Here is a 23457-nt window from a genome sequence, read left to right as displayed (position 1 = left end):
TCTTTTTTTTCTCTAAAGTACCCAGCAGAAAGCTGAAAAAATACAGACTGCTTACGGAAAACAGTTCCCTTCAAAGCAAAGATTAGGATTACAGTTGTCCTCTAATCTGGAGGGATGGCTGATCACAGCTTGGTCCTTGGTCATCTAGTGCCAAAGCCCACCTCTCCTGTGTGGATAATTTATCCCTTCCCTAGTGTCAAGCTGGAGGCAGTATAGTGTAGTGGTTAGGGCTCAAGCTGAGGTCAGAAAGCTCCATCACTTTTCACAAGGTTATTTAAAGCAAATTATTTAAAATCTCTCAACCCCAGTTTCTGTGTCCAAATGCGTGACAAATGCTGCCTATACACTGAGACTTCCTTGGCGATTAAATGAGATCATGTCTATATGGTACTTGTGCATAGTAAGCATTCAGTTAACGGTGGTTACTATTATTTCGTTCTAATGAAACCCTCAATCAACTGAAAAAAGTGCTTTAAGGATACTATAACTTCTCAAAAGGAAACATACCTCTTATTTCCCTCTTTAGAGGCACTTGTTCAGGACTAAGAATTTTTCTGAAAAATGTACACTTCTGTGAAAGGAATTAAAAAGCTCCTCCCCTCTCAGCACCCCAAATGAACTGTTAGTTTTGTTATACAACACGGGTACACAAGAACAGAGTTTATTAGGCTGGATCTTGAAGGCCAATAGAACCTGAAAATAACCTGCTCATACTAAGATGATGGAACGCTAACCCATGTTTCCCCTGGCAGAACACTTTGTTTGGCCACAATGTTTTTCAAAGCTACAGAACACTCTAGTTGTTCTGTTGTATACAATGTGCTTTTTCTTTGGCTTTACCCAGCTCTATATTAAGCTTATTTGTTTACCCCATGGACACCTCTAACACATACACACATACACAAACACCCCCAGTGTAACACACTAATGCTTAAATTGAGCTAACAGCTCATAAACAGAAAGCAATTCTTTGTAAAATAATTAGGAGACTTCTTTAGACTTCTCTTGCCATCTGTGATCTACTAGTGTCTGCCAGAGACAGATAATTTGCTTAGAATTTAATAAAGACAAGTTTGGTTTTCCTAACAGGGATGCAGCCTCTCTTAATTTTAAGAAGTTCCAGTCTTCTTCAAGTATCTATCTTAAAATACCAAATAAACCTAAAAATGTTTTACTGAAATATATATCCAAAAAGGCCACAAATGGGTCAAGTCAACCAGAAATGTCAGCTTTTAATCCTGAATTATACAATTTACTACCTGTGGGACCTGAAAAGAGTCAGTTAATCTCTCTGAGCCTCAGTTTACCTTATCTGCAAAGTAAGGCTACTGAAAGAAATAAGAAGCAAGAGACTAAGGGTGTGGGTTGCTGTTTTCTTGTTTTTCTTGGATTTTTGAATTTTATTTTATTTCTTTTTTTATACAGCAGATTCTTATTAGCCATCAATTTTATCTACACCAGTGTATACATGTCAATCCCAATCGTCCAATTCATCACACCACCACCAATACGCCCCGCTGCTTTCCCCCCTTGGTGTCCAAACATTTGTTCTCTACATCTGTGTTTCAAATTCTGCCCTGCAAACCAGTTCATCTGTACCATTTTTCTAGGTTCCACATATATGCATTAACATACAATATTTGTTTTTCTCTTTCTGACTTACTTCACTCTGTATGACAGTCTCTAGATCCATCCACGTCACAAAAAATGACCCAATTTCATTCCTTTTTATGGCTGAGTAATATTCCATTGTATATATATACCACATCTTCTTTATCCATTCATCTGTCGATGGGCATTTAGGTTGCTTCCATGACCTGGCTACTGTAAATACTGCTGCAATGAACATTGGGGTACATGTGTCTTTTTGAATTATGGTTTTCTCTGGGTATATGCCCAGTAGTGGAATTGCTGGATCATATGGTAATTCTATTTTTAGTTTTTTAAGGAATCTCCATACTGTTCTCCATAGCGGCTGTATCAATTTACATTCCCACCAACAGTGCAAGAGGATTCCCTTTTCTCCACACCCTCTCCAGCATATGATGTTTGTAGATTTTCTGATGATGCCCATTCTAACTGGTGTGAGGTGATACCTCATTGTAGTTTTGATTTGCATTTCTCTAATAATTAGTGATGTTGAGCAGCTTTTCATGTGCTTCTTGGTCATCTGTATGTCTTCTTTGGAGAAATGTCTATTTAGGTCTTCTGCCCATTTTTGGATTCAGTTTTGTTTTTTGAATATTGAGCTGCATGAGGTGTTTATATATTTTGGAGATTAATTCTTCGTTCATTGATTCGTTTGCAAATATTTTCTCCCATTCAGAGGGTTTTCTTTTCGCCTTGTTTATGGTTTCCTTTGCTGTGCAAAAGCTTTGAAGTTTCATTAGGTCCCATTTGTTTATATTTCCATTACTCTAAGAGGTGGATCAAAAAAGATCTTGCTGTGATTTATGTCAAAGAGTTTCTTCCTATGTTTTCCTCTAAGAGTTTTACAGTGTCCAGTCTTACATTTAGGTCTCTAATCCATTTTGAGTTTGTTTTTGTGTTTGGTGTTAGGGAGTGTTCTAATTTCATTCTTTTACATGTAGCTGTCCAGTTTTCCCAGCACCACTTATTGAAGAGACTGTCTTTTCTCCATTGTATATCCTTGCCTCCTTTGTCATAGATTAGTTGACCATAGGTGCGTGGGTTTATCTCTGGGTTTTGTATCTTGTCCCATTGATCCATGTTTCTGTTTTTGTGCCAGTACCATATGGCCTTGATTATTGTAGCTTTATACTATAGTCTGAAGTCAGGGAGTCTGATTCCTCCAGCTCCATTTTTTCCCTCAAAGCTGCTTTGGCTATTCGGGGTCTTTTGTGTCTCCACACAAATTTTAAGATTTTTTGTTCTAGTTCTGTAAAAAATGCCATTGGGATGATAGGGATTGCATTGAATCTGTACATTGCTTTGGGTAGTATAGTCATTTTCACAATATTGATTCTTCCAATCCAAGAACATGGTATACCTCTCCATCTGTTGGTATCACCTTTAATTTCTTTCATCAGTATCTTATAGTTTCCTGCATACAGGTCTTTTGTCTCCCTAAGTAGGTTTATTCCTAGGTATTTTATTCTTGTTGTTGCAATGGTAAACGGAAGCGTTTCCTGAATTTCTCTTCCAGATTTTTCATCATTAGTGTATAGGAATGCAAGAGACTTCTGTGCATTAATTTTGTATCCTGAAAATTTACCAAATTCATTGATTAGCTCTAGTAGTTTTCTGGTGGCATCTTTAGGATTCTCTGTGTATACTATCATGTCATCTGCAAACAGTGACAGTTTTACTTCTTCTTTTCCCATTTGTATTCCTTTTACTTCTTTATCTTTGATTGCCGTGGCTAGGACTTTGAAAACTATGTTGAATAACAGAGGTGAGAGTGGACATCCTTGTCTTGTTCCTGATCTTAGAGGAAATGCTTTCAGTTTTTCACCATTGAGAATGATGTTTGCTGTAGGTTTGTCGTATATGGCCTTTATTATGTTGAGGTAGCTTCCCTCTGTGCCCATTTTCTGGAGAGTCTTTATCATAAATGGGTGTTGAATTTTGTCAAAAGCTTTTTCTGCATCTATTGATATGATCATATGGTTTTTATTCTTCAATTTGTTAATATGGTGTATCACATTGATTGATTTGCATATATTGAAGAATCCTTGCAATCCAGGTATAAATCCCACTTGATCATGGTGTATGATCCTTTTAATGTGTTGTTGGATTCTGTTTGCTAGTATTTTGTTGAGGATTTTTGCATCTATATTCATCAGTGATATTGGTCTGTAATTTTCTTTTTTTGTAGTATCTTTGTCTGGTTTTGGTATCAGGGTGATGGTGGCCTCATAGAATGAGTTTGGGAGTGTTCCTTCCTCTGCCATCTTTTGGAAGAGTTTGAGAAGGATGGGTGTTAGCTCTTCTCTAAATGTTTGATGGAATTCACCTGTGAAGTCATCTGGTCCTGGACTTTGTTGGAAAAATTTTAATCACAGTTTCAATTTCATTACTTGTGATTGATTGTTCATATTTTCAATTTCTTCCTGGTTCAGTCTTGGAAGTTTATACCTTTCTAAGAATTTGTCCATTTCTTCCAGGTGGTCCATTTTATTGGCATAGAGTTGCTCGTAATAGTCTGTTAGGATGCTTTGTATTTCTGTGGTGTCTGTTGTAACTTCTCTTTTTTTATTTCTAATTTTATTGATTTGGGTCCTCTCCCTCTTTTTCTTGATGAGTCTGGCTAATGGCTTATAAATTTTGTTTATCTTCTCAAAGAACCAGCTTTTAGTTTTATTGATCTTTGCTATTGTTTTCTTTGTTTCTATTTCATTTATTTCTGCTCTGATCTTTATGATTTATTTCCTTCTGCTAACTTTGGGTTTTGTTTGTTCTTCTTCCTCTAATTCCTCTAGGTGTAAGGTAAGATTGTTTATTTGAGATTTTTCTTCTTTCTTGAGGTAGGCTTATGTAGCTATAAACTTCCCTCTTAGAACTGCTTTTGCTGCATCCCATAGGTTTTGGATCATTGTGTTTTCATTTTCATTTGTCTCTAAGTATTTTTTGATTTCATCTTTGATTTCTTCTGTGATCTCTTGGTTATTTAGTAATGTATTGTTTAGCGTCCATGTGTTTGTGTTTTTTACTTTTATTTCCCTGTAATTCATTTCTAATCTCATAGCATTGTGGTCAGAAGAGATGCTTGATATGATTTCAATTTTCATAAATTTACTGAGGCTTTATTTGTGGCCCAAGATGTGATCTATCCTGGAGAGTGTTCCATGCGCACTTGAGAAGAAAGTGTAATCTGCTGTTTTTGGATGGAATGTCCTACAAATATCTATTAAATCTATCTGGTCTATTGTGTCATTTAAATCTTCTGTTTCCTTATTTATTTTCATTTTGGATGATCTGTCCATTGGTCTAAGTGAGGTGTTAAAGTCCCCCACTATTATTGTGTTACTGTCGATTTCCTCTTTTATAGCTATTAGCAGTTGCCTTATGTATTGACGTGCTCATATGTTGGGTGCATATATATTTATAATTGTTACATATTCTTCTTGGATTGATCCCTTGATCATTATGTAGTGCCCTTCCTTGTCTCTTGTAACATTCTTTATTTTAAAGTCTATTTTATCTGATATGAGTATTGCTACTCCAGCTTTCTTTTGATTTCCATTTGCATGGAATATCTTTTTCCATCCCCTCCCTTTCAGTCTGTATGTGTCCCTAGGTCTGAAGTGGGTCTCTTGCAGACAGCACATATATGTGTCTTGTTTTTGTATCCATTCAGCAAGCCTGTGTCTTTTGGTTGGAGCATTTAATACATTCACGCTTAAGGTAATTATCAATATGTATGTTCCTACGACCATTTTCTTATTTGTTTTGGGTTTGTTTTTGTAGGTTCTTTTGTTCTCTTATGTTTCCCACTTAGAGACGTTCCTTTAGCATTTGTTGTAGAGCTGGTTTGGTGGTGCTGAATTCTCTTAGCTTATGCTTGTCTGTAAAGCTTTTGATTTTTCCATCGAATCTGAATGAGATCCTTGCTGGGTAGAGTAATATTGGTTGTAGGTTCTTCCCTTTCATCACTTTAAGTATACCATGCCACTCCCTTCTGGTTTGCAGAGTTTCTGCTGAGAAACCAGCTGTTAACATTATGGGAGTTCCCTTGTATGTTATTTGTCGTTTTTCCCTTGCTGTTTTCAATAATTTTTCTTTGTCTTTAACTTTTGCCAATTTGATTACTATGTGTCTCAGCATGTTTCCCCTTGGCTTTATCCTGTATGGGACTCTCTGCACTTCCTGGACTTGGGTGGCTATTTCCTTTCCCATGTTAGGGAAGTTTTCGACTATAATCTCTTCAAATATTTTCTCGGATCCTTTCTCTCTTCTCCTTTTCGGAGCCTGATAATGTGAATGTTGTTGCGTTTAACATTGTTGCAGAGGTCTCTTAGGCTGTCTTCATTTCTTTCCATTCTTTTTTCTTTATTCTGTTCCACAGCAGTGAATTCCACCATTCTGTCTTCCAGGTCACTTATCCGTTCTTCTGCCTCAGTTATTCTGCTATTGGTTCCTTCTAGTGTAGTTTTCATTTCAGTTATTGTATTGTTCATCTCTGTTTGTTCTTTAATTCTTCTAGGTCTTTGTTGAACATTTCTTTCATCTTCTCGATCTTTGCCTCCATTCTTTTTCCGAGGTCCTGGATCATCTTCACTATCATTATTCTGAATTCTTTTTCTGGAAGGTTGCCTATCTCCACTTCATTTAGTTGTTTTTCTAGGGTTTTATCTTGTTCCTGCATCTGGTACATAGCCCTCTGCCTTTTCATCTTGTCTATCTTTCTGTGAATGTGTTTTTTGTTCCACAGGCTGCAGGACTGTAGTTCTTCTTGCTTCTGCTGTCTGCCCTCTGTTGGATGAGGCTATCTAAGAGGCTTGTGCAAGTTTTCTGATGGGAGGGACTGGTGGTAGGTAGAGTTGGGTGTTGCTCTGGTGGGAAGAGCTCAATAAAACTTTAATCTGCTTTACTGCTGATGGGTGGGGCTGGGTTCCCTCTCTGTTGGTTCTTTGGCCTGAGGGAACTCAACATTGGAGCTTACCTGGGCTGTTTGGTGGGGCTAATGGCAGACTCTGGGAGGGCTCATGCCAAGGAGTACTTCCCAGAAGCTCTGCTGCCAGTTTCCTTGTCCTCACGGTGAACCACAGCCACCCCCTGCCTCTGCAGGAGACACTCCAACACTAGCAGGTAGGTCTGCTTCAGTCTCCCCTGGGGTCACTGCTTTTTCCCCTGCGTCCCAATGCACACACTACTTTGTGTGTGCCCTCCACGAGTGGAGTCTCTGTTTCCCCCAGTCCGTTCAAAGTCCTGCAATCAAATCCCACTAGCCTTTGAAGTCTGATTCTCTAGGAATTCCTCCTCCCATTGCCCCACCCCCAGGTTGGGAAGCCTGACATGGGGCTCAGAACCTTCACTCCAGTGGGTGGACTTCTGTGGTATAAGTGTTCTCCGGTCTGTGAGTCACCCACCCAGCAGTTATGGGATTTGATTTTTCTTGATCTAAGTGAAATGCAAAAAAAAAAAAAAAAAAAAAATGTCCTATGGAAATGTAACCTGTGCTTTGCTATAATACCTCTTATTTTGGATATGAAAATCTATATCCTTTTGGACTTCTAAGTTTGCCATTCTTAGAAGGTTAACAGGGGGTTTCAGCAGACCCCCTCTGAAGTCATGTGTCAGAGTCAAAGTCTTATGGGTACCATGGGAAGTGATCAAGGAATCTGTTTCTGAAGATCATCTCCCTAGTCACCCAGGCCTATAGAGAGGGCGACAGCTCCTTGACCTCATTTTCCCTACACCATGCTGCCTGTAAACTAGTGGTAAGAAGGAAGTGTGAGGTCTGCTCAACACCAGGGTTCCTATTGCTTCCTCCTAACACAGAAAGCTATTTCTGCTGTTTCCAAAGGCAGCTGCTTCTGGCAGGAGTCAGTTAGGGCAAGGCCTGCCTTTGGGTAACACACCCAGAATTATTGCTGACATTCTCCTGGAGGTGGAGGCTGGAGCTGGAAAATGTCTTCCTGATGTTTACTGCCCAGAGGTGATTCAGGGCTGCACCCAAGGCCCCTAAACTCAGAATTTCCTCAAATTCTTTGTGCTTGGGCAGAGCCTTCCTGGAGAGGGACCTTTCCCAGACCTGAAGAGTGCTAAAGGACCCATTTTAAAAGTCCCATGCCTTTGGGTAAAAATATTACTCCTTCTGAAGTATCTTGTCGAATACATGTTTGAGTGTTCTGTTGAAACATTACTTTGTGTTCTCCTTTTGCGGTATGTTTTTCTGTAACTTTCCCAGGAAGGTAGCTTTGCCCTCTGAGTCTCTCCCTTGCTTCAGGGGAGGATTGTGTTGTGGGTTCAGGAAATAAAACTGACTATAGACATTGGCTCTTTCCAGATTTTATGTCCCCAAGGGCTGATCTCCTTGAGAGGATTACAGTCATCCCTCAGTATCTGTGGGGGATTGGCTCCAGGACCTGCAACTAGATACTAACATCTGTGGATGTTCAGGTCCCTTATATAAAATGGCGGAGTATTTGCATGTAACCTATGCACATTCTCCCGTATTTTTTAAAAATCACCTCTAGATTACTTATAATATGTAATAAAATATAAATGCTATGTAAATATTTGCTGGTGCAGCAAATTCAAGTTTTGCTTTTTAGAACTTTCGGGATTTTTTTTCAAGTATTTTCCATCTGCAATTGGTTGAATCCACAAAAAAGGAACATGTGGATACAGAGGGCTGACAGTATACTAGGGAAATGGAGAGAAGTGAGTGTCCTTTCAGAAGGAAGACTCCTCAAAATTGGAGAGAATGGAACTCTGTGTTGGGAATCCCGCACCCGCACCTCCCACAGGTGGGAGGCAGGAAAGCTGCACCTAAGGAGGCTGGACACTAGCACAGGGCCCCTGCCTTAGGTACATTCTCTCTACCTACACACAGCAGAGGAAATTTTGGAGCCACCAGACTCCAAAGAGCAATGAAATATGTACAATGTGTATCAGCAGGTAGGACGGACTGAAGGCCGGTGACTTTTCCATCTATTTTCAGGAACCACATCAGGTTCCTAGATTATAGATGGAATCTAAGAAGGAGAAGACTTCTCTCTACCAATCCCAATAATGATAGAAGTCGAATTTTTCTACAACTGCAGGAGGAAAGAGGCTCAAACTTGGATTTAATTTGAAGAAAGTGAAAAAATGGTACTCTTTTCTCATATGCAAGATTGTGGGGTAAAGTTCACATAGGTTATAAATGCAAATACATAAACTACATTCACTTATTACCAGTTATGAACAAGTTAGTGTATATTTGTTCATCAGATCAGAATCACATTAGAGCTTATTCCTCAAAAGCGGGACCAATAAACAAAATTTTGAAAGGGTTGAAAGAGATAACAAGAGTTGGTAAAAACATTGGGCCATTTTTATGGGACTCTGGGATATGACCCTTTCTGTATATCCACAGACCAACTTTTCCCACAAGTTTCTTCTCCTTTAAAACAAAACAACCATTAGCATCAGGGGAAGAAAATAAAAATCAGTGCTTAAGGGCTTCCCTGTGGCGCAGTGGTTGAGAGTCCGCCTGCCGATGCAGGGGACACGGGTTCGTGCCCCGGTCCGGGAAGATCCCACATGCCGAGGAGCAGCTGGGCCCGTGAGCCATGGCCGCTAAGCCTGCGCGTCCGGAGCCTGTGCTCCACAACGGGAGAGGCCACAATGGTGAGAGGCCTGCGTACCGAAAAAAAAAAATTCAGTGCTTAAGAATGTGCCTGAGCGCTGAGTGTGCCTGTTCTCTCTCTCAGTCTTTAGGGTACAGTGTGTGTATAAAACTCTTCCTTTAAAATGGGCTTTCCATGACTGGGTGATAGCTTAACTATTTTGGCAGTTTTCTTTCCCTTTTCAAAAAAATGTTTTGTCCCTGCTACATTTTTACCAGTATGTGGGTAACCTAGATATCTGCTGGTCCTTATATGTAGTCTTTTTTAATCTTGATAACCTCAATATTTCCATATTTCTCTAAACCACTTGCAATAAGAGAATGATTAAGCAATGTAATATTTACTGAAATTCTGGTAAGAATGACAGAGGATAAAGTTTCCCTTACACATTCAATAGCAGACTCTTTCAAAATATTGTTGAATATCTCTGTTCCCCAAAGTTCTCATTTCGGCTACTGAGCAAACAGGGTGTTCTCCTTTTCACTTTTCCTAAACATGGTCCAGTTTCCTCTATTTTGCTGAGTTATTCAGTTCTTTTCCTAAACTTGCAATCACTACTCAGCTAGGTATTCAACAAAGCAAAAGGGTCTGCTATGAATAGCAACCTTCCCCCTTAGAAGAAAATTTAGCAACTATTTATTACTACTTGAACATGAACAGAATGTCTCACTCCACCCTACTCTCATCTCGTTTCTACCATGAGTTGATCAAAGTGTATTTTCCTAAATATATGGAACAATTTTTCTTAGAAGAGTTCTTGTAAATATAATCTTCTCTGCCTGATTACATTACATGACTGCTTGTCAAGGCCATTAGCTGTTAGCAAATTCTAGGAACTCCAGAGTGCTAGAAAGTTCAAGGTCAAGTGCCTCAGAAAAGATACTCCTTTCCTGAAGGTGGTCAGAAACTTCTGATTTTCTTAGATTCTGAAGCAGTCTGAATAGTAGGAAGTAAAGGTTAACTCTGAAATAATTCTGTTTTGGCTACTATTGCTGCATAACAAATTACCCCCAAACTTAGTGGCTTAAAACAGCCATTTTGTTTTACTCGTTATCTTTTGCATCAGGAATTTTGGAGGAGCTTGGCTGGATGGTTCTGGCTTGGGGTCTCTCAGGCAGATGGAATCAGATTCACTGGGGCTGCTGTCATCTGAAGGTTAGACTGGGCTGGATGATCAAGAGGATGCACTCATAGGTTTGGCAGCTGGTAATGACGGTTTGCTGAGAATGCCACTGGGGCTGTTGAACGCAGCACCTTCTTATGGCCTTCATGTGGTTTGGCTTCCTGACAGCATGGTGAACTCATGGTAGGTGAACTCCTTACTTGGCAGTTCCAGGCTCCAAGTGGAAGTGTGCTGGTGAACAAGACAAAAGCTACATTGCCTTGTATAACCCAGTCTTGGAAGTTATACAGCATCACTTCTGCCATACTTTACCAGTAGAAGCAGCCACAAGCCCTGCTCAGATTCAAACAAAAGGGAACTAGACTCTCCTCTTGATGTGGGGAGTGGCAATACCACATAGTAGAAGAGTAGGAAGGATGGGAGATATTTTTGCAGCCATTTTGGAAAATACAATCTCTTCAGTTATGTGGCAGTTATAGCCAGAGGCTCAACCGTGCTGCTTTTATAGCCATAACGTGAGTGAACAAAAATGCAATGTGGAATAGGGTTATCAATGTCCTTTCAGAAGAGTAAATCCCATAACCCTCTTTCATTTCCATCATCTCCTCCTAAATCACTCCTCATTGCACTGTCAGAAATGCACCTGAGGAGATGTGGCTCGAATTCCTATCTGTCAGTAGAAAGATAGTGTACAGATTTCTGAGATATACAATAGATTTACTCTTTGGCATTTCAGTTCACAATTTTACATAGAAATGGGAATTATTTGTTATGGTTAAAGTGGTTGATTGGATCTAATTGTATATGGACAGGGACCTTTTATTCTACTAGTTTGGCTTACCTAGGACCAAGTATTAGATTTTTAGTCTACAGAAACCTACATAGTAGAAATGTCCAACCCTATCTGTACTATCTTTCTCAAGCTACACTGTTACTAAGCCTACAAAATACCATATGCTCAGATTAGGCTGAACTAGCTGTGTATCAGACGAATGGTTTAGACTTGATTCTACAAAGTTTTCTACTGGGTTTGTCCCATGCTATGAATGGGTATATGCTGTCCTTAATGGTTTATCCACTGAGAAACTCTTCAGCCATCGATTATCAAGTAGACTCCATGGCTAGGATACAGAAAATGGCAAAGCCTGTGTGTGTGTGTGTGTGTGTGTGTGTGTGTGTGTGTGTGTGTGTGTGTGTGTGTATGCCTGTGTTTTGAATATGTAGTGCCTTTTTTTCACTGGAGAAATTTTAGAATTTCTTCTTCTATCGCATCCAGATTTTTGAGTTATGGGGGTCAACACTGTTTAGTATTTGAACATTATCTTTTTCCAAGTGAAAATATAACTCCAAATCACACTGAGCAGCCTGTTTATATTTCTGCATAACTGAAGAGTTCAACTTTATTTAATGGGATCTTTGAGCTCAGCATAGTGGGAAAAACAGGATCCTGGCAGAGCTATGTGGCAGCCTTGCAAAATAAACTCCCGATAAGGCTGTAATCCCTTTACTGGCTTAACTGTGATTAGATTTGAGACTCTGGAAAAGTCCACAAAGGACTTCCATGTAACATGGGCAATAAATTTATTACTCACATATTCCTAAGGGCACTACAGGGAGAAATGATAGGCCCTTTGCTACGTGCATGATTTCAGCAAACCTTTAAAGGTGAATTGGATATACTTCTAATTCTGAGAAATTTGAAGTCCTTGTCCCATTCCTACTCCTCTGAGAGTCAGATGCATGTGGCTGGCACAAAATAAGGGAATAGATAGTATATCTTCCAGGTCAACCTGAATTATGGGGCAGAAGATGTATTCTCATGTTTGGGTTAAGTGTAAGTTTAGTTTGACTGAAAATCATGTCCTGGAAGCAAAGAGAAGATCAAGAGGGGTTCTTCCTTGGCCCAATAATTCTACCTGTTGGTTGGCAGGATGGAGAGACTTTGATTAGTCTTTGAAGTTTTGACTCAAATCTGTGAGGTTCAGTATTGCTGGAAAGTATAGCTTGTGGGTATGCTAGGGTGGACTTCTATTTTCAAGCCCCAGTCATCATTTAAAGAAGAGGATTTGTGGAACTGCAGAAGGCCTCACATGGCCAAGACTATGTTCACTGGCACCCTACCTAACCCTGCCCTGCAGAATCCTCTGATATGCAGGCAGAGGGTCTGGACCTCAGATATGGTGTTCTACAGCAGGGGGATTGCAGTCTTGTCTACAACTAAAAAAACCTGGGAGGAGTTTTAAAATTCTGTCCCCAGTCTTACTGAACTCAACTAAATCAGAAATGCTTGCTGGGGCTGGATCTGGGGCATCAGTAGTTTTTAAAGCTCTCAAGAGATTCCTATATGCAAGTCAAGTTGAGAACCACTGTTGTCAAGTTCCACATTAATGTTTGTGAACCAATCTAACCTGTCAATCTAACCTGTGGCACTTATCACTTTGTTGGAGGCCCTGATAAGGTTTGGGGAAATGTACTGTAGGTAGGAGTTTGGGAATTTAGAATAGGACTGATCTTCTTCATTGTAGATTCAACACTGCTGGAATCAGCTGAACTCAAAATTCCATTAACGGCTATTAATTCACAGGCATTAGAAAATAACAAAAATACCCAGGCCCCCTAGAGCTGAGTGCAGCTATTCTCTCTCTCTCTCCCCTTTCTTTTGTGGTCTTCTACCTCCTTCCACTCACCACCCCAGCCCCAGACTGCTGTCTGGCTTAACTAAGAAAAATAAACTTGTGGGCTATGCCGCCTAATTCTTGCCCCTCTGATAAGGCAGTCAGCAGCAGTGTTCACAAAGATGTGGAAACTGGATCTGTTCTAATAACTGATCAAGGACAATTATGCTTGTGGACTACAAAGGCTCCCTGTGATGGGGCCACTGAGTGAGGATGGTAAAGTCCCTTGTATTTCCTTTTGGAAACTGGATGAAGGGATGTGAAAAAAGAGAGTAAGGATTCTGTAAGAAGTGATAGGCATAGTTTTGTTGCTACTTATCTCCTAACGCAAACAACTTGGAAACAAGGGCCCTGAAAACTGAAAGCTCTTCAGCATTCTCTCAGACTAGTTCCATGAGGCTGCACCTGATCAGCTCACTAAAGGGCAGAATGCGTGTGGGGACCATCTTCAAGTGCCTTTGCATTAGCTCCTGGAACACTTGAAGCTTCCTTCAAGATTATTAAAGCAAGCTGAGTTCAAGATTTTTCTTATTCCTTTGTTACTATGAAATCCTCTAGTCTATCTGATGCACTACAGGATAGTGGAAAAAATGGACAGCAACCAAGATGTGCAAGTTCCAATCCAGGCTCTGTCACTGAATGGCCAGGTAACTTTGAACAGGTTACTCAGGTTTTCCAAGTCCCAATTTCCACACCTATGAATAGGATTTCAAATTTTATCTACCTCATAGGGTGGATGTGAAAGTTAAACCAGATCATTAAAGTTAAGTTAGTATTGTTAGAATATTTCGAAGAGCTCACTTCAGTTTAACGCAGACACTACTTTTTGCTTTTAGAAGGAAATTTTATGTTGATTATAGACACCAGTTTCTGGTAGTGTTGACTAAACTCAGATCTTTCTTGAGAAGTATAAGACATTGAAATTTACTACTGCTTTTGAAAACTAGAGTGCATTTTTTGTTTCTTTAGGAACACTAGTAAAGATACATTACATCTTCCTTAAGAAGTGTTGAGCCTTATCAAATATGATACAATCCAAATAATGAATTTAGGGCTTTTTTCCCATCTTGCTTTAGATCTTAGAATTGTGGAGTGTTAGTACTAAATGAAACCATAAAGAGCATCTTTTCAGATGTAGCTGCTTTTCTGACACATTCAAGCATTCAAAAGTAGGGAGTTCCATGAAGACAATATCTCTCTTGCTACCACCAGACCCATCTCTGTCTTTGTCTGTCTTTCTGTGTGTGTGTGTGTCTCCCTCTCCTCTGATGGTTCTACTCTCCCTAGATAAGAAAGAGATTCTGTCACCCTTCTCCTCACTGCCCAAACCCTTCTTGCATTCAGCATGCTCTAGGTGTCTCAGTCCTGGACTGTATGCTGATGCCCTTCAACTCAGGTACTGCTGACTATACGAGGGGGAGGGTTTGAATTCTAGTCAATGAGAGGAGCAAAATGGGGGTGTTCCGTTTCATTTTGGTGTACTTATCACCTGAGTGCTGGTTTATTTTCTTGCTGTTTTGCCCTAGAAGCAAGCACTCCTTGCCAGCATGAGCACTCATTTTGGTGGAAGACAACACAATCTAATCATATAGAATGAAAAGTTATTCCTTTTGATATCAAGACTTTGATGTGTGTCTTGTGAAAACATTGCCTTAATGACCTTAATGACATACTCTGCTGGCTGTAGGCTCTCTATGCCATTCTGAAAAGTCAGAAGCAGCTCTAGGAGGACAGAGAACAGGGTTTTTCCTGCCTTGTTGACTGCCATATCCCTCACATACAGAAGAGGGCTAAGCACAAAGTATAGCTCAATATATATTGGTTGAAATAATGAATTTGTTTATTTTCCAAAATTTCCATCCTGCCCTCTACCCGTTAGCAGAAAGAACTTTAAAATTCATTCTGTACTACATATGCGCGCGCGCGCACACACACACACACACACACACACACACACACACACACATATACACATACACAGTTTGGATCTTTCTGCAGGGTTTATTTCCAGAGGTTCTTAGGCCCAGGCTGCTTTTGGTTCCTAGAGACCATTGGTTGAATGCAGAGCAGTACATCATTTGCTTTATGGCTAAAGGTAAGCATACCCAAGGAAGCAGCTGGGGAAGTAAATCTTGAGAAGACATGTGGACAATCTAAGTGTGTTATCAATCTTAAGAGGCTTGGTAGAGAGGGTGAATCAGGGTACAGACCCATTGGAATGGAATGAGTTGGAGATCAATAAGAAAGAATGTTCCAAGTATAGTGTGGGAAAATCACATTTTGGAGTAATCCTCAGATCTCAGGCAGAGAGTGGCCATGAAGTTTACAGGGTGACTATGGCCTCAGTATGGGCAGGGACAGAGTAAAGACAACAACTTGGTGTGGTTCTCATATATATTAAAAAGGAAGGTGGAAGGTGGACTTTACTCAAATCTACCAGTCCACAAGGTAAAGAAGTTTTAATTATTTCTTAAGGTTTGGATCAATTCAGAGAGTGACTTGTCAAGTAAAGGAAAATCCAGCTAAGGTGCTACATCAGTCAGGAAAGCCCAGTCCATGCTAGGTAGTTCAATATTAATAATTTAATACAAGGAACTAGTTACAAAGGGGCTGGAAAAGCTTTGAAGCTAAATAACTTATCTCAAAGAGTAGCAACTCAAAGATTACTTATAGCGGAAGACATTACCACTCACAGGGATGCAGGGACAAAAGAAGATGATGTTTACTGGAGCATAGGAGTCATTGCCACATGGAGCCAGATCTACAGGATGGCTGCTTGGTGGAAGATGGGACCATGGAAGAGGGGTTGTCAGCAGGAATTGAGATATGGAGGCGACACAGCCAATGCTGGAGATACTGCCTGAAGCAAAGGAAAAGGAGTAATTCCTTGGCTTCTCCTTTCCTCTCAATCTCCAGTCTCTTGCTAATGCTGCCAATGGACTATACCTAGTTGGACATAAACTGCCAAGAAAATTTATCTTCTATCAATTACAGAGAAAGATGTGAAGTAAATCTGGGAATAAACAGGTAAATGACCAGTAGAATGGACTTTAAAAATAGGGTAATTCCTACTTAATAAAAGATCCTGAGGTAGACACTTGTTAGTGTTGGTTCAGTGTCTATGAGGTAAAGGCCGATGAACATGAAGTTCTCTTGACTGTCGCTCAGACACATGACATGGGCTTGTGCAGGTCCATTTCTTATGCCCTTTGTTCAGAAGAAGGAAGAAGAGGGAAGAACCATGGCAACCATTTATGTCTCTATCAGAAAAACTCATTTTTATTTTTCAGAAATGCCTAGTTGACTTCCTGTTAAGTTCTCACTGGCCTGGATGGAAAGGCTGAGAAAAAGGGAAAAGAATGGTCATAGTTGGCTTCGACCCATTAATGGTTCCCCATCCACAGTTGTGTATAATGTCATTATAAACAAAACAGGGTTTCCAATGGCAATTAAGGGTGGGGAATGGAAAGCAGATAGGTAGCTGACAGTGTCTCCCAGGGTCAGGAGTCATCTGGACACCCACTCATGCTGACTTGCTTCTGGCTTCAAAGCTTCAGAGCAGCTCATAAACCTGAGGCTCACTGAGTTTCAACCCTTGGTCCATCTCTGTTAGATATTTCACTATTTCCCCATAACTTGGTTTGAATCATTAATACCCTTAACATGCTGATGCGACCTTCCTTACTTGGTATACTTCTGGTTCTGTTTACATAAGATTCACTGAATAAACATTCAACGCATATTTATTTATCATCTACCCTGTACTAGGTAGGCACTGTTCTAGGAAACTGAGTTACATCAGTGAACAAAACTGGCAAAAAATCCTTACCCCTTCGAGAGCTTACATTCTGGTGAGGTGAGACAAACAATAAAAAGTAAATATAGTCTGTTAGAAGGAGGTCGGTGCTATGGGAAAAAACAAATAGAGCAAAGTGAAGAGGACTGGAAGTTCCAGGGTAGGGGTGTTTGCAATTTTAAGTAGGGTATCCAGGGCAGGACTATTCTATGCTGTAGCCTCATCTGACTTTAACTCAAATGGTTCTATTTCTTCTTGAAAAAGACTGGTCTTTCTCATAGTTAGGGACCCTCATACTTCCTCTGGATCTAGATGAAAGCCATGAGAGGTTTGTTTTGTTTTGTTTTGTTTTCAGAATTTCTCTATCTTTCAAAGAGTAATAATTCTCTGTTCTTTGAAGCTAGAATTTATGTTATTTTGTTCTAGATTGCTGAAGAGGACAGGTTAAACAGCTATATCACCCAGGATTTTTAAAAATCTGCTTTCACCAGCAGTTGTAGAGTTTTATTAGTTTTATCAACATATCCTTTATCTAAATATTTCTGAATTAAATAGTTCTTAAAAATAGATACGCTACTGTGAAATAAGAGATACACCTTAGTAAGTCCCAATCAGTGACTTCATGCTAATTTTGTGCTTAACCTCATAAACCCTCTGATCAAAATTTTTTATTTTCTGAGTACAATTTTTTCCCAAGAAGGTGGGGCTGTGTGAAGACGATTACTCGGTTACAAGACTAAGAGTTGCTGACTTTCTGTGTGAATATTCATCCCTTATCTGTTATATCCCACCTCCTTTCATCAACTGCAACTGGGCTAGCCCTCCTCTTTCATCCTATTCCTATCCTTCCCCATTGTCACAATTCCAGAGCTTAGGTCCCTAGACCTACCCTACCTGCCCTATCCTGAATATGTAACCAGCTGTCCCTGCTGAATCCTAAGCATGGCAGTCCAGACTTGTAGGTAATCCATTCTTCTCTGAGAAGACTAAGAGCAATCCTCACATTAATCCAAAGCCATGGTGTTATCCCAATTCACTTTGACCTTTGTTTACTGAACACCATCTCATTTCTAAATACACTCTCTCTTTCCTAGGACTTCTTATTAGGATTATTCTTCCTTCTATAACCCTAGTAGTATGTTAGGAATACTTGTATGTTTTGAAGTAATCTGAAATTTATATTTAGAGATAAAAACCAAAGTAACTTGAGTTCTGCTCTATTATTCTGGTGCTGTATAATATTTTAAAAACTGGACTGCTTGCTGAGTCTTCAATTATCTATGTGCTGATGATAGAAAAAGCCACTGCTATTTCAACAAGTCATAGAGAAGACAGCTGAGGAATTTATTGGCACGATCCGGGTGTTGCTTTTTACAGTATTTAATTGTGAAATGGAGGTGAGTCATTGCCAGATTATTGCTACAAGACCGCAATACTCTCAAAAAATTTTTATATAAGATTTTAAATGAGGTTGAAAAAAGGACTTTTGAAGAGAGAGACACACATAAATCAACAGAATGTCCACATGTGGTACCATGTGGGGGAATCCTGGTATAGCATTAATCCCTCTTGGAATGTACTGAATTTATGGAATGTGGAACATTTTTGATGGAGCCTGTGTTCATTCTTAATATACCACCACCACTTGACTGAGACCAGAGTTTGCTCCAGTATTTACTATGCGACTATAATGTTATCAATGCAATGATCCATCATATGGAATTACAGCAGAGAAAAGATATTAGCCAGCCAATGACAAGGTTGAACACTTGAAAAAAGATTTACTGACAGAACCAGTATGTGTCAAATACTTTGCCACGTACTGGGGTTACAGAGATGAATAAGCACAGTCTCCATGTTTGAGAAATGTACAGGCCAGATCAAGAACTGCAAATATATGGCATGTGATCAACTACTCCTTCAAGTTGCTTCCAGAGCAGACATAACACTTTTTTCCCTCCAAGCTTAGGTGCTCAGTGGATACACTCTTCCACACAGCCCTCTAGGAAGCCATCAGCAAACAACTGGTGTTGGCACACAAGATTATAATAGTATTATATTACTCCTAATAAGGGCTAACGATGATGGGGGCTGACTCTGTAGCCAGGGTACTATATCATTTCCATAAATTAACTCATGTAACTTCCACAACACTTCCATTAGGCAGGTATTATTATTATTCCCATCTTACAGATAAGAAAATTGAGGCTTAGAGAGACAAACTAACTTGCCACATCGACATAGCTGGTAAACGTCAAAGCCAGGATTTGAACCGAGGCAGCAGTCTGTATCAAATTGTTTATACTATTTAATACTGCTCCTTATAGTCCCTCTCTAATTAAGTCCTTCAACTCTTTTAATGTAAATTTCACTTAATTTTTTCTCTTCTTGAAATAAAAGAAATTAAATTCCTTTGTTATACTTCGTGTTTTATATTTTCTTTTTCAAACTTATAACTCTTTCAGATATTCTTTTTATTTGTGCATGCAAGTATTATTGAACAAATACTAAGTGCCAACCCCTGGACTAGACATTGGGAGATGGCAGTGAGTAGGAAAGAAGTTTCCCATCTCATGGACCTGATATTCTACCTTTCTGAATAAGTATCCTGGTCTTTAACTCTAGAACTCTATCCTGGGGACTTTATTCTGCAAATTTTAGGAGTGGATCTGGCCAGAGGATGCTGTTCTCAGGAGACTTGCTGAAGTGGGATCCAGCTCTGTGCCTACCACTGCTACTATATCATTATTCTGGGTCCATGTCCCACAACCTAAAAGAGAAGTGGCTTTGATTATCATGACTGTGGCTTTAGGCTGACAGGATCAGGTTGTTATTCCAGATTTAGCAAAGACTGGGTTTTGGAACTTCAAGACAAGCCCAAGTCATTAGAAGGATACACCTACAGGTTCTTGTGAAAGTAGATTCAGGCCACAAATATTATCAAAGACCCAAGCTGATTTTAAGATCCATGGAGTCACTGTGAGCCTCAATGAGACAGGAAGGAAGTTTCCTAGCAGGCAGGCAGATAGAGAGTGGGACATTGAATAAAATGGATTCAACCATGTGACAATGGGTTCTTAGTGGGCAACTCAGACCTCGTAAGGAAAGTTACGGATTTTTTTTCTGGAGAACAAAGTAAAAGTTTAGTTACCGGGGCTTCCCTGGTGGCACAGTGGTTGAGAGTCTGCCTGCTAATGCAGGGGACACGGGTTAGAGCCCTGGTCTGGGAGGATCCCACATGCCGCAGAGCAACTGGGCCCATGAGCCACAACTGCTGAGCCTGTGCGTCTGGAGCCTGTGCTCCACAAAAAGAGAGGCCGCGATAGTGAGAGGCCCGCGCACCGCGATGAAGAGTGGCCCCCACCTGCCACAACTAGAGAAAGCCCTCCCACAGAAACGAAGACCCAACACAGCAAAAATAAATTAATTAATAAACTCCTACCCCCAACATCTTCTTAAAAAAAAAAAAGTTTAGTTACCTTTTGTGGTTCAGCTCTCTGGGAGTAAGTGTATTATAAAATTTGGGAAAGATCAAGTAAAAGCATTATGTACAATGAATATGTACATAAGCTTATGTGTTCCTAGAGTCATACGTGTGAAAATATGAGGTTAAAGATGGAATATGGGCAGGTTTTTCACCTGCCTGAAACCTCTAATTTGATACTAATCTTATTTCTCAGGAAGTGCGCTTTACTTACTTCTATGCTATTTTCTGTGAAGATCAAGAAAAGATCAGGTAATGTAAAGGACTGGTGTGTGCTCCTTGTGAAGAAGGTGTCCTGGGGTAACTGTTGCTTCCTTTATTCAGTGTGGTGAATCTGGTCCCTGGAACAGGAGACAAGGGCTAGAGCATTGGGGGGTGTAGAATGACTTGGATGGGTATAAGTGATTTGTTGGCACCATTCAAAGTTTATAGCCCCTTGTCAGTTCAGTTCTCTTTTTATTAACTCTCCTTCAAAATCATTTCATCTAATTTAATCCTGGGAATCCCAAGGGAAGAAGAGGGCCATCAGAAAGACAGATCATATGTGTAGTTAATGTTCATTATAAACCATACTCCTCACTACCACCATGCTATCCAAGTACAAGGTTGGCCCCAGAGAATGGAGCAGCACCTTATGGACTGAAATTCAAAGGCTATCAGGCTCCAGGGGAAAGGAAGCTATGTCTTATAACACTGGTTGTTTTCTATTGTGAGGTATATTAAAGAAGCCAAAGTTCTATGGAAATGAAAGTTCCCTTTAGCAGATATAGCACTTCCAAGATAATAACGAAGGCAGTGATGATCTGCCACGATGTGGTACTGCTATGGCAAACACAATCCAAAGCAAAGTGGAATTTAGGTTATGATCCTGGGCTCTGCACTTAGGGGCTGGATTTGCTGAGGGGACATGTAGAGCCCAGTGGTTCAGGACAATAAGGCATGCGTTTGGTTGGAGGAAGAACTAAATGTATCTGTATCAGTGCAGTAGATGTGAAGAGGATCAGGCTACCAGCAATATGCTTTTGCCCTCTGTGTACCTGCCACACCCCTGGGCGCCAACACTCTAGGGTTCACATTTGGTTACTGGGTTTTGGGCATGAATCCAGCTAAGCAATCGAGAAGAACAGATGCATGGGAGTGGCCACGATGGTACAGTACAAAGACCCTGAGCTCACCTTCTCCCATGGGCACACCAACATTACAACTATTTTCAGAGAACCTATTGATGAAAAAGACTTGAAGACTAGCAGAAAAGACCTTCTACAAGTGAAGATATAAAGAAGGAATCACAAGACAGGTAGGAGTGGTGGAGATGTGGTACAGTCAAGATAAATACCCTTGGTGGGCGATCCACAAGCAGGAGAATAATTACAATTACAGAGGTTCTCTCCAAGGAGCAAGGGGTCCGAGCCCCTAATAGGCTCCCCAGCCTGAGGGTCCTGCACTGGGAAAATGAGCCCCAGAACATTTGACTTTGAAGATCAGTGGGACTTAATTTGAGAGCCAGAATACTATAGGAAATAGAAGTTCCACTCTTGAAGGGCACACACAAAAACTCACATGCTCTGGGACCTAGGGAAGAAACAGTAATTTGAAAGGTGCCTGGATCAGACCCACCTGCTGATATTGGAGAGCCTTCCAGAGAGGCAGGAGGTGACTGGAACTCACCCTGGGGACACAGACACCGGTGGCAGCCAAATTTGGGAGCTCTTTCTACCATGAGGAAACTAATGCTGGCAAGTGCCATTGTGGAATCCTTCTAGCTTATTAATTAGCCTGTGACCTGGCCCTGCCCACCAGCCTGTGGCACCAATACTGGGATGCCTCAGGCCAAGCAGCTACCTGGGTGGGGACACAGCCCCACTCACCAAAAATAGGTTGGCTGCCTTAGGACCTCCTGAAACCCCAGGTGCCCTGGGACACGGCCCCAACCACCAGAGGGCCCAGGGCCTGGCCTTGCCCGCCAATGGGCCAACACCAACTCTGTGAAAACCCAGACACTGCAGCCAGAGACTCTAGGACCCAGTTCCTCCCACTAGTGGGCTGACAACAGCCTCAGAACCCTTCGGTAGGACCTACCTACTAGTAGGCCAGCACCAGCTTTGGGACACCACAGGTCCCATAGCCAACTATGTTAGGAACCAGTCTTATGCAACAGCAGGCCAACTATATCTAGGACCCCTGCCCTTGCAATCAGCCATCTCAAGATCTGGCTCCACCTACCAGTGGGCCAGCACTAGCCCCAGGATCTTCTATGCCCTGACCCTACCCATCAGCAGGCTGACACCAGCCCCAGGATCCCCTGGGCTCCAGCTCCACCCACCAAGTGGTACACACCAGCTCCAAGACACCTTGGGCCCCTCAGCCAGCTGCCCTGGGATCTGGTCCCACTCATCAGTGGGCTGACACCAGCTTTGGGACACCCCAGACCCCATAGCGAGCCGTCAAGAACTGGTCTCACCCACCAGCAGGCTGACACTAGATCTGGGACACATGCTTCCAACCAGCCACCCCAGGACACAGCTCCACCCACCAGTGGGCCAGCACTAGCACTGGGACCCCCCAGGGATCCACAGCCAGCCACATCTTGAACCAGCCCCACCCACCAATGGCTGGCAGCCTCCACATGAGGCAGGGCCTGGCAACCAACAGGAACAGGAGCCAGACACACCTGCAAGACTGCCCACAGTAGTCAGCTTGCCACAACAGAAGGACCCATAGAGCCCATATAGAGAACTCCCCTAGAGCATATAGCTCTGGTGACCATAGGAGAGTGTGCTGCTGGGATGTATGGTATGCCTTCTACATAAGGCCACTTCTCCAAGATTGGGAAATGTAACCAACCTACCAAATACCTAGAAATAAAAATAGTGAATTAGGCAAAATGAGGTGACAGAGGAATATGTTCCAAACAAAGAAACAAGATAAAACTACAGAAGAAGTAAGTGAGGTGGAGATTAGTAATCTACCTGATAAACAGAATATAGAAAGTATAATGAAGAACCAAACAGATGGAGAATACAAAAACTGAAATAAAAAATATACTAGAAGGAATCAACAGTAGATTAGATGATATAGAG

The 23457-nt window shown here is 41.0% G+C and overlaps 1 long non-coding RNA gene across 1 annotated transcript in view; it reads left to right on the top strand.

Annotated features, from left to right (window-relative positions):
• Positions 1-6720: 6720 nt before the first annotated feature.
• LOC113619646 (uncharacterized) overlaps positions 6721-23457 on the top strand; it is a 55876-nt gene continuing 39139 nt past the window's right edge. Inside the window, exon 1 of the long non-coding RNA XR_003432484.1 lies at positions 6721-6771. This is a non-coding gene — a long non-coding RNA (uncharacterized LOC113619646). The remainder of the gene's footprint in view (positions 6772-23457) is intronic.

Source organism: Aethalodelphis obliquidens, unplaced genomic scaffold (assembly GCF_003676395.1).
Source record: "Aethalodelphis obliquidens isolate GAN/ISIS:26980383/991018 unplaced genomic scaffold, ASM367639v1 scaffold1, whole genome shotgun sequence".
Taxonomy (NCBI): domain Eukaryota; kingdom Metazoa; phylum Chordata; class Mammalia; order Artiodactyla; family Delphinidae; genus Aethalodelphis; species Aethalodelphis obliquidens.
This window is presented reverse-complemented; position numbering and strand designations above follow the sequence as displayed.